Source organism: Bufo bufo, chromosome 11 (assembly GCF_905171765.1).
Source record: "Bufo bufo chromosome 11, aBufBuf1.1, whole genome shotgun sequence".
Lineage (NCBI taxonomy): Eukaryota > Metazoa > Chordata > Amphibia > Anura > Bufonidae > Bufo > Bufo bufo.
Window position 1 is genome coordinate 85,719,363 of NC_053399.1, and position 9,662 is coordinate 85,729,024.

The window sequence follows — 9,662 nt, forward strand, 5'->3', positions numbered from 1 at the left end:
CCACTCGGTATGACAGGGGTGGGCACTGGCAGTGGGCACACTACAGTCAGTTGAAGTCGGCCTGACACACACTAGCAGCAGGCAAGCAGCTGAAATTACACTAAAGTGTAAAAATTAAATGCCTTTTTTATGCAAAGTCCTGTGCCAGCCGGTATGAGTGGTGGGCACTGGCAGTGGGCACACTACAGTCAGTGGAAGTCAGCCTGACACACACTGGCAGGCAACTAACCTTAGATTAAAGTGTAAAAATTAAGTGCCTATTTTTTAAGCAAAGTCCTGTGCCACTCGGTATGACAGGGGTGGGCACTGGCAGTGGGCACACTACAGTCAGTTGAAGTCGGCCTGACACACACTAGCAGCAGGCAAGCAGCTGAAATTACATTAAAGTGTAAAAATTAAATGCCTTTTTTAAGCAAAGTCCTGTGCCAGCCGGTATGAGTGGTGGGCACTGGCAGTGGGCACACTACAGTCAGTGGAAGTCAGCCTGACACACACTGGCAGGCAACTAACCTTAGATTAAAGTGTAAAAATTAAGTGCCTATTTTTTAAGCAAAGTCCTGTGCCACTCGGTATGACAGGGGTGGGCACTGGCAGTGGGCACACTACAGTCAGTTGAAGTCGGCCTGACACACACTAGCAGCAGGCAAGCAGCTGAAATTACACTAAAGTGTAAAAATTAAATGCCTTTTTTATGCAAAGTCCTGTGCCAGCCGGTATGAGTGGTGGGCACTGGCAGTGGGCACACTACAGTCAGTGGAAGTCAGCCTGACACACACTGGCAGGCAACTAACCTTAGATTAAAGTGTAAAAATTAAGTGCCTATTTTTTAAGCAAAGTCCTGTGCCACTCGGTATGACAGGGGTGGGCACTGGCAGTGGGCACACTACAGTCAGTTGAAGTCGGCCTGACACACACTAGCAGCAGGCAAGCAGCTGAAATTACATTAAAGTGTAAAAATTAAATGCCTTTTTTAAGCAAAGTCCTGTGCCAGCCGGTATGAGTGGTGGGCACTGGCAGTGGGCACACTACAGTCAGTGGAAGTCAGCCTGACACACACTGGCAGGCAACTAACCTTAGATTAAAGTGTAAAAATTAAGTGCCTATTTTTTAAGCAAAGTCCTGTGCCACTCGGTATGACAGGGGTGGGCACTGGCAGTGGGCACACTACAGTCAGTTGAAGTCGGCCTGACACACACTAGCAGCAGGCAAGCAGCTGAAATTACATTAAAGTGTAAAAATTAAATGCCTTTTTTAAGCAAAGTCCTGTGCCAGCCGGTATGAGTGGTGGGCACTGGCAGTGGGCACACTACAGTCAGTGGAAGTCAGCCTGACACACACTGGCAGGCAACTATCCTTAGATTAAAGTGTAAAAATTAAGTGCCTATTTTTTAAGCAAAGTCCTGTGCCACTCGGGATGACAGGGGTGGGCACTGGCAGTGGGCACACTACAGTCAGTTGAAGTCGGCCTGACACACACTGGCAGGCAACTAACCTTAGATTAAAGTGTAAAAATGAAGTGCCTTTTTTTTAAGCAAAGTCCTGTGCCACACGGGATGACAGGGGTGGGCACTGGCAGTGGGCACACTACAGTCAGTTGAAGTCGGCCTGACACACACTAGCAGCAGGCAAGCAGCTGAAATTACACTAAAGTGTAAAAATTAAATGCCTTTTTTATGCAAAGTCCTGTGCCAGCCGGTATGAGTGGTGGGCACTGGCAGTGGGCACACTACAGTCAGTGGAAGTCAGCCTGACACACACTGGCAGGCAACTAACCTTAGATTAAAGTGTAAAAATTAAGTGCCTTTTTTTAAGCAAAGTCCTGTGCCACACGGAATGACAGGGGTGAGCACTGGCAGTGGGCACACTACAGTCTGTGGGCCTGCAGCTCCTCACACACAGGCAGGCCAGGCAACTGCAATATGTATATAAAGGAAAAAAAAAAAGCAGACTAATGTTGCAGCCCTAAAAAGGGCTTTTTGGGGTGCTGTCAGGACGCTGTCCTTACAGCAGAGATCAGATGAGTCTTTCAGGACTGGAGTGGACACTGAATTCACTAGCCTAGCTATCGATTTCCCAATTAAATCAGCAGCAGTTACAGTCTCCCTCCTCTCACTAAGACTGCAGCTTCAGAATGAATCTAAAATGGATGCTGTGCAGGAGGTGGGAGGGTCTGGGAGGGAGGGTATGCTGCTGATTGGCTGGAATGTGTCTGCTGACTGTGAGGTACAGGGTCAAAGTTTGCTCAATGATGATGTATAGGGGGCGGACCGAACATCGCATGTGTTCGCCCGGCAGAGGCGAACGCGAACAAGCTATGTTCGCCGGGAACTGTTCGCCGTCGGATAGTTCGGGCCATCTCTACATGGTGTCCATGTAGAGCGAGCACATGACCTCAAAGTTTCCCAGTCCTGGTGCAGTGATCTCTCTAATCTCTCTTTTTTGTCAGCAGATTCTGTGAAGAGCTGTATAGCACAAACAAAAAGAAGAGGTAAAAGAAGAAAGCTTTGGCTGAGTCTAGAAAGGGGCCAGACTTCCAGCCATTCACCGACACTGCACTGTAAATGTCAAACAGATATAAATTTCTGCCCAAATCCAGCTCGTGCAAAGCCTTGCCCAGTAATTCATGAAAGTCTCAGTCAAAGGTTTTTCCTAATTAAGACTGACTAGGGCCACATATAGATGGTGGTCTTTTATATAGTACACAGTGTCTCTGATGATAGCAAGATTTACAGCAATCTTATGGTCAGGAACTTTGCAGGTCTGGTCCAGCTGAGCATTTAAGAAAGAGATGGAAAACCAGTTTTTTAAATCTCTAACTATTCTGCTTATACAGGATCATGATAGAGTTCCAACAGGTCCAAACAAATTAAAGGGAACCTATCACTAGGATTTCGTGTATAGAGCTGAGGACATGAGTTGCTAGATGGCCGCTAGCACGTCCGCAATACCCAGTCCTCATACAGTAGGTGAACCCGATTTTGTGTCAATCTCGCCGTATTTCTCGGCGAGATTGAGCACATACGAGCCCCATCGCGGGAGCCAGCGCCGAGCTGGCTTGCCGCGATGGAGAGCAAGCGCGTCATAGAAGAGGCGGGAGATCCGACTTGGATTCCCGCCAATTCTACACGTGTGCGGCGTTTGTTATGAATCCTGAGGGGGAAGTCCCCGCCGGATTTTAAATAAAAATCCGGCCTGGGTCCCGCCCTCAGGAGCATACCGGGCCCTTAGGTCTGTTATGGGTTGTAAGGAGAGCCCCCCCTACGCCGAAAAAAACGGCGTAGGGGGTCCCCCTACAATCCATACCAGACCCGTATCCAAAGCACGCTACCCGGCCAGCCAGGAAGGGAGTGGGGACGAGCGAGCGCCCCCCCCCCCCCTCCTGAGCCGTACCAGGCTGCATGCCCTCAACATGGGGGGTTGGGTGCTCTGGGGCAGGGGGCGCACTGCGGCCCCCCCACCTCAGAGCACCCTGTCCCCATGTTGATGAGGACAGGGCCCCTTCCCGACAACCCTGGCCGTTGGTTGTCGGGGTATGCGGGCGGGAGGCTTAACGGAATCTGGGAGCCCCCTTTAATAAGGGGGGCCCCCAGATACCGGCCCCCCACCCTAAGTGAATGAGTATGGGGTACATCGTACCCCTACCCATTCACCTGCAAGAAAAGTGGTAAAAACACAAATAAACCACACAGTGTATTAAAATATTTTATTTTTCTGCTCCGGAGGCCGCCCCCTGTCTTCTTTATTAGCTCTTTTACCAGGGGGGGCTCTTCTTCTTCCGATATCCCGACGGGTCTTCTCCGCTATCCGGGGGGGGTCTTCTCAACTCTCCGGGGTTCTCCTTCTGTCTTCTCCTTCTGTCTTGTTGTCTCCTTCTGTCTTCTGTCTCCGGGGGGGGCTCTTCTTCTTCCGATATCCCGACGGGTCTTCTCCGCTATCCGGGGGGGTCTTCTCAACTCTTCGGGGTTCTCCTTCTGTCTTCTCCTTCTGTTCTTCTTCTGTCTTCTCCTTCCTTCTTGTTGTCTCGGCGCACCCCGGTTCTTCGTCTCGCGAGACTCGGCGCACCCCGATTCTTCTCTCTGTTGTTGACTCGGCGCACCCCGGTTCTTCGTCTCGCGAGACTCGGCGCACCCCGATTCTTCGTCTCGCGAGAACCGGGGTGCGCCGAGTCAACAACAGAGAGAAGAATCGGGGTGCGCCGAGTCTCGCGAGACGAAGAACCGGGGTGCGCCGAGACAACAAGAAGGAAGGAGAAGACAGAAGAAGAACAGAAGGAGAAGACAGAAGGAGAACCCCGAAGAGTTGAGAAGACCCCCCCGGATAGCGGAGAAGACCCGTCGGGATATCGGAAGAAGAAGAGCCCCCCCCAGAGACAGAAGACAGAAGGAGACAACAAGACAGAAGGAGAAGACAGAAGGAGAACCCCGGAGAGTTGAGAAGACCCCCCCGGATAGCGGAGAAGACCCGTCGGGATATCGGAAGAAGAAGAGCCCCCCCCGGAGACAGAAGACAGAAGGAGACAACAAGACAGAAGGAGAAGACAGAAGGAGAACCCCGGAGAGTTGAGAAGACCCCCCCCGGATAGCGGAGAAGACCCGTCGGGATATCGGAAGAAGAAGAGCCCCCCCTGGTAAAAGAGCTAATAAAGAAGACAGGGGGCGGCCTCCGGAGCAGAAAAATAAAATATTTTAATACACTGTGTGGTTTATTTGTGTTTTTACCACTTTTCTTGCAGGTGAATGGGTAGGGGTACGATGTACCCCATACTCATTCACTTAGGGTGGGGGGCCGGTATCTGGGGGCCCCCCTTATTAAAGGGGGCTCCCAGATTCCGTTAAGCCTCCCGCCCGCATACCCCGACAACCAACGGCCAGGGTTGTCGGGAAGGGGCCCTGTCCTCATCAACATGGGGACAGGGTGCTCTGAGGTGGGGGGGCCGCAGTGCGCCCCCTGCCCCAGAGCACCCAACCCCCCATGTTGAGGGCATGCAGCCTGGTACGGCTCAGGAGGGGGGGGGGCGCTCGCTCGTCCCCACTCCCTTCCTGGCTGGCCGGGTAGCGTGCTTTGGATACGGGTCTGGTATGGATTGTAGGGGGACCCCCTACGCCGTTTTTTTCGGCGTAGGGGGGGCTCTCCTTACAACCCATAACAGACCTAAGGGCCCGGTATGCTCCTGAGGGCGGGACCCAGGCCGGATTTTTATTTAAAATCCGGCGGGGACTTCCCCCTCAGGATTCATAACAAACGCCGCACACGTGTAGAATTGGCGGGAATCCAAGTCGGATCTCCCGCCTCTTCTATGACGCGCTTGCTGGGATGTGCTGTCGCTATCCCAGTGAGTGCGAGATCTCGGCACCACGTCGCCGAGTATCAGCGCGACGCTGTCGTGCTGAAAACACAATGTCACAAACACCTACTGTAGCTCTCTGTGCTTTTATTGTGTAAAAAAACAAAAACGATTTGATACATATGAAAATGAACCTAAGATGAGTCCTGTCCCTGAGATGAGTCCAGCGTGAAGGAGCCCAGCACCGCCCCGCATCCTCAGAATCTCCTCCTTGCTCCCCGACGTCAGAAAGCTAGAGAACCGTAATCTCGTGATGCGTGAGCTAGCGCATGCGCAGTATCATCATAGTGTTCCTTCCCTGTGCTGGCATCCGCCTCAGGGAACGAACTGCGCATGCTCTAGCTCGATCATTGCGAGATAGCGGCACTCTGGCTTTCGGACGTCGGGGAGGAGGAGGAGATTCTGAGGATGCGGGCCGGTGCTGGGCTCCTTCACGCTGGACTTATCTCAGGGATAGGACCCCTCTCAGGTTCATTTGCATATATATATATAATCGGTTTTTTTTACACAATAAAAGCACACAGAGCTATGGGGACTGGGTATTGCAGATGTGCTAGCGGCCATCTAGCAACCCATGTACTCAGCTCTATACACAAAATCCCGGTGACAGGTTCCCTTTAAGTACCCCAGCAATACTTAAATCCTTTATGTCCCTCAAGACATGAAGGAACTAGTGGCAGAAAGCAGCTCAACCACCATCATAGAGAACTTGTAATTAATGTGCTCATGTTGTGGATGGATGTGCCTGAATATGGACATAGGGAAGTTGGAGGAAATATATGGTTTTTATAATTGTAATTAGTGTATATTAAGTATTTTTGAAAAAGATTTTAGAAAAAGATGTATAGAAGATAATGTTGGGGATATTTTTAAAGGGTTTCTGTCACCCCACTAAAGTGTTTTTTTTTTTTTGGGCTAGTTAAATTAGTTATATAGCGATATATTAAAATATAATAGTGTTCCTTACTTTGATCCAGCAGTTTAGTCAAAAAACGAAGTTTTATCATATGTAAATTCGGTCTCTACCAGCAAGTAGGGCGGCTACTTGCTGGTATCTGCTGCAGAAATCCGCCCCCTCCTCTTGTTGATTGACAGGGCCAGCCGGGATCTCCTCCTCCGGCCAGCCCTGTCGGCATTTCAAAAATCGCGCGCCCGTGTTGAATCTGCGCAGGCGCTCTGAGATGAGGAGGCTCGTCTCCTCAGAACTCCCTCAGTGCGCCTGCGCCGATGACGCCTATTGTATTGCTTATATTAAGTCATTTTTTAATTGTAACAATTAACCAGTGATGTGTGGATAAAAGTATTATTATTTACAAATGGTCCATCAGACCAATAACATCTTTTTGTTCCATGTGCTACTTCTACTTGTTAAAACTTAACATTAATTAAATCCATATTAATATATCTACTGACTAAATAAAAGGATTAAAAGTATCAGCTGTGTCACAGTTTATCTTTATCTGTATCTACTGTTTGCGTCACAGTGTGAATGACTAGCTAAGTGATATCGTGAGTAGAGTTGAGCGAACCCGAACTTTAAGTTTTTCGGCACCCGAACATTTCCGTAAAAGTTTGGGTTCAGTGTTCGGCGCCTTCTTGTCGCTTTTTGAAAGGCTGCACAGCAGCCAATCAACAAGCGTCATACTACTTGCCCCAAAAGGCCATCACAGCCATACCTACTATTGGCATGGCTGTGATTGGCCAACTGCAGCATGTGACCCAGCCTCTATTTAAGCTGGAGTCACGTAGCGCCGCCCGTCACTCTGCTCGGATTAGTGTAGGGAGAGGCTGCAGCTGCTGTGAGGGAGAGATCAGGGAGAAATATTATCAAGAACTGCCTTTTTACTCAGCGATCTACATCAAAAGTGTTTTGTGGGTGCAGTGCACAATTTTTTTAAGCCTGCCCTGAGCCAACTACTGCTGAAAACGAACTTTTTTTTACTTCAGTTAGTCAATATCAATGCCTGATCGGCAGCCATTTTATGCAACGATTGTGCACCAGCATAGGCTATCTGCAAGTCCAGAAATACAGCTTTTTGCTTACTGTGCTTAAAAAACTATTTTTTTCATATATTGCACATCTGTGATTACACGTGCATAGGTGACTGTCAGATTTTGTCCACAAATACCGCTGTCATAAAGAGTTAAAAAAAATAATAATAGAGTGCAATACCCTACATCAGGGTTTATATTGGCGGTTAATTATTTTTAACAGACTTACTTTGCTTTGTAAACGCTAACTATGAGGCAAACATCTAATAAGGGATGCGGTCATGGTCGTGGTGGTGGTGTTGGTGGAGCCTCTGGTGCAGGGAGAGGACGTGGCCGTTCTGCCACAGCTACACGTCCTACTGAACCTACTACCTCAGGTCCCAGTAGCCGCCAGAATCTACAGCGATATTTGGTCGGGCCTAATGCCGTTCTAAAGATGGTAAGGCCTGAGCAAGTACAGGCGCTAGTCAATAGGGTGGCCGACAGTGGATCCAGCACGTTCACATTATCTCCCACGCAGTCTTCTGCAGAAAGTGCACAGGTGGCGCCTGAAACCCATGCCCATCAGTCTGTCATATCACCCCCATGCATATCGGGGAACCTGTCTGAGCCTCAAGTCATGCAGCAGTCTCTTATGCTGTTTGAAGACTCTGCTGGCAGGGTTTCCCAAGGGCATCCACCTAGCCCTTCCCCAGGGGTGGAAGACATAGAATGCACTGACGCACAACCACTTATGTTTCCTGATGAGGACATGGGATTACCACCTCAGCACGTCTCTGATGATGACGAAACACAGGTGCCAACTGCTGCGTCTTTCTGCAGTGTGCAGACCGAAAAGGAGGTCGACTGGGTGGAAGACTATGCAGGGGACGATGAGGTCCTAGACCCCACATGGAATAAAGGTCGTGCCTCTGACTTTCAGAGTTCGGAGGAAGAGGCAGTGGTGAGACCGAGCCTCTTCCTCCGCCTCTGGAGGAACGTTGGCACCTGCCGCCCAGCAAACAGAGGATGTGCCACCAACAACACCACCTCCGTCACCAAGCATCTCCACCATATCACACGGAAGCGTTCAGCTCTCCATCTCACAAACCTTTGAGAGAAAGCGTAAATTCCCACCTAATCACCCTCGATCCCTGGCCCTGAATGCCAGCATTTCTAAACTAATGGCCTTTGAAATGCTGTCATTCAGGCTGGTGGAGACTGACAGCTTTAAACAGCTCATGTCGCTTGCTGTCCCACAGTACGTCGTTCCCAGCCGCCACTACTTCTCCAGGAGAGCCGTGCCCTCCCTGCACAACCAAGTATCGGATAAAATCAAGTGTGCACTGCGCAACGCCATCTGTGGCAAGGTCCACCTAACCATAGATACGTGGACCAGTAAGCACGGCCAGGGACGCTATATCTCCCTAACTGCACACTGGGTAAATGTAGTGGCGGCCAGGCCCCAGGCGGACAGCTGTTTGGCGCACGTCCTTCTGCCGCCAAGGATCACAGGACATCATTCTTTGCCTCCTGTTGCCTCCTCTTCCTACTCGGTTTCCTCTTCCTCTTCCTATTCGGCTTCCTCCTCCTCTTCTACCACCTCCTCATCCGGTCAGCGACAGACCTTCACCACCAACTTCATCACAGCCAGTGGTAAACATCAGTGGTAAACTTCAGCACAGCCAGTGGCCATTCTGAAACTGAAGTGTTTGGGGGACAGGCCCTACACCACGCAGGAGTTGTGGCGGGGTATAGAACAACAGACCGACGAGTGGTTGCTGCCAGTGAGCCTCAAGCCTGGCCTGGTGGTGTGCGATAATGGGCGAAATCTCGTTGCAGCTCTGGGACTAGCCGGTTTGACGCACATCCCTTGCCTGGCGCATGTGCTGAATTTGGAGGTGCAGAAATTCATTCACAACTACCCCAACATGTAAGAGCTGTTGCGCAAAGGGCGGGCCGTCTGTGCGCGCTTCCGGCATTCTCATCCTGCGGCCGCTCGGCTGTCTGCTCTACAGCGTAACTTCGGCCGTCCCGCTCACCGCCTCATATGCGACGTGCCCAACAGGTGGAACTCCCCCTTGCACATGCTGGAGAGACTGTGCGAGTAGCAGCAGGCCATAGTGGAGTTGCGTTGCTGCAGCACGCATGGGTGAGTCGCACTGCAGAACAGCACCACTTCACCACCAATGACTGGGCCTCCATGCGAGAACTGTGTGCCCTGTTGCGCTGTTTTTTTGCAACAGCAGAGGCCAGGTACAAATTTGGCCAGCCAGGGCACACTACTGGAGGACGAGGATGAGGAGGAGGATGGGGATGAAGCATGTTCACAGCGGGGTGGCACCCA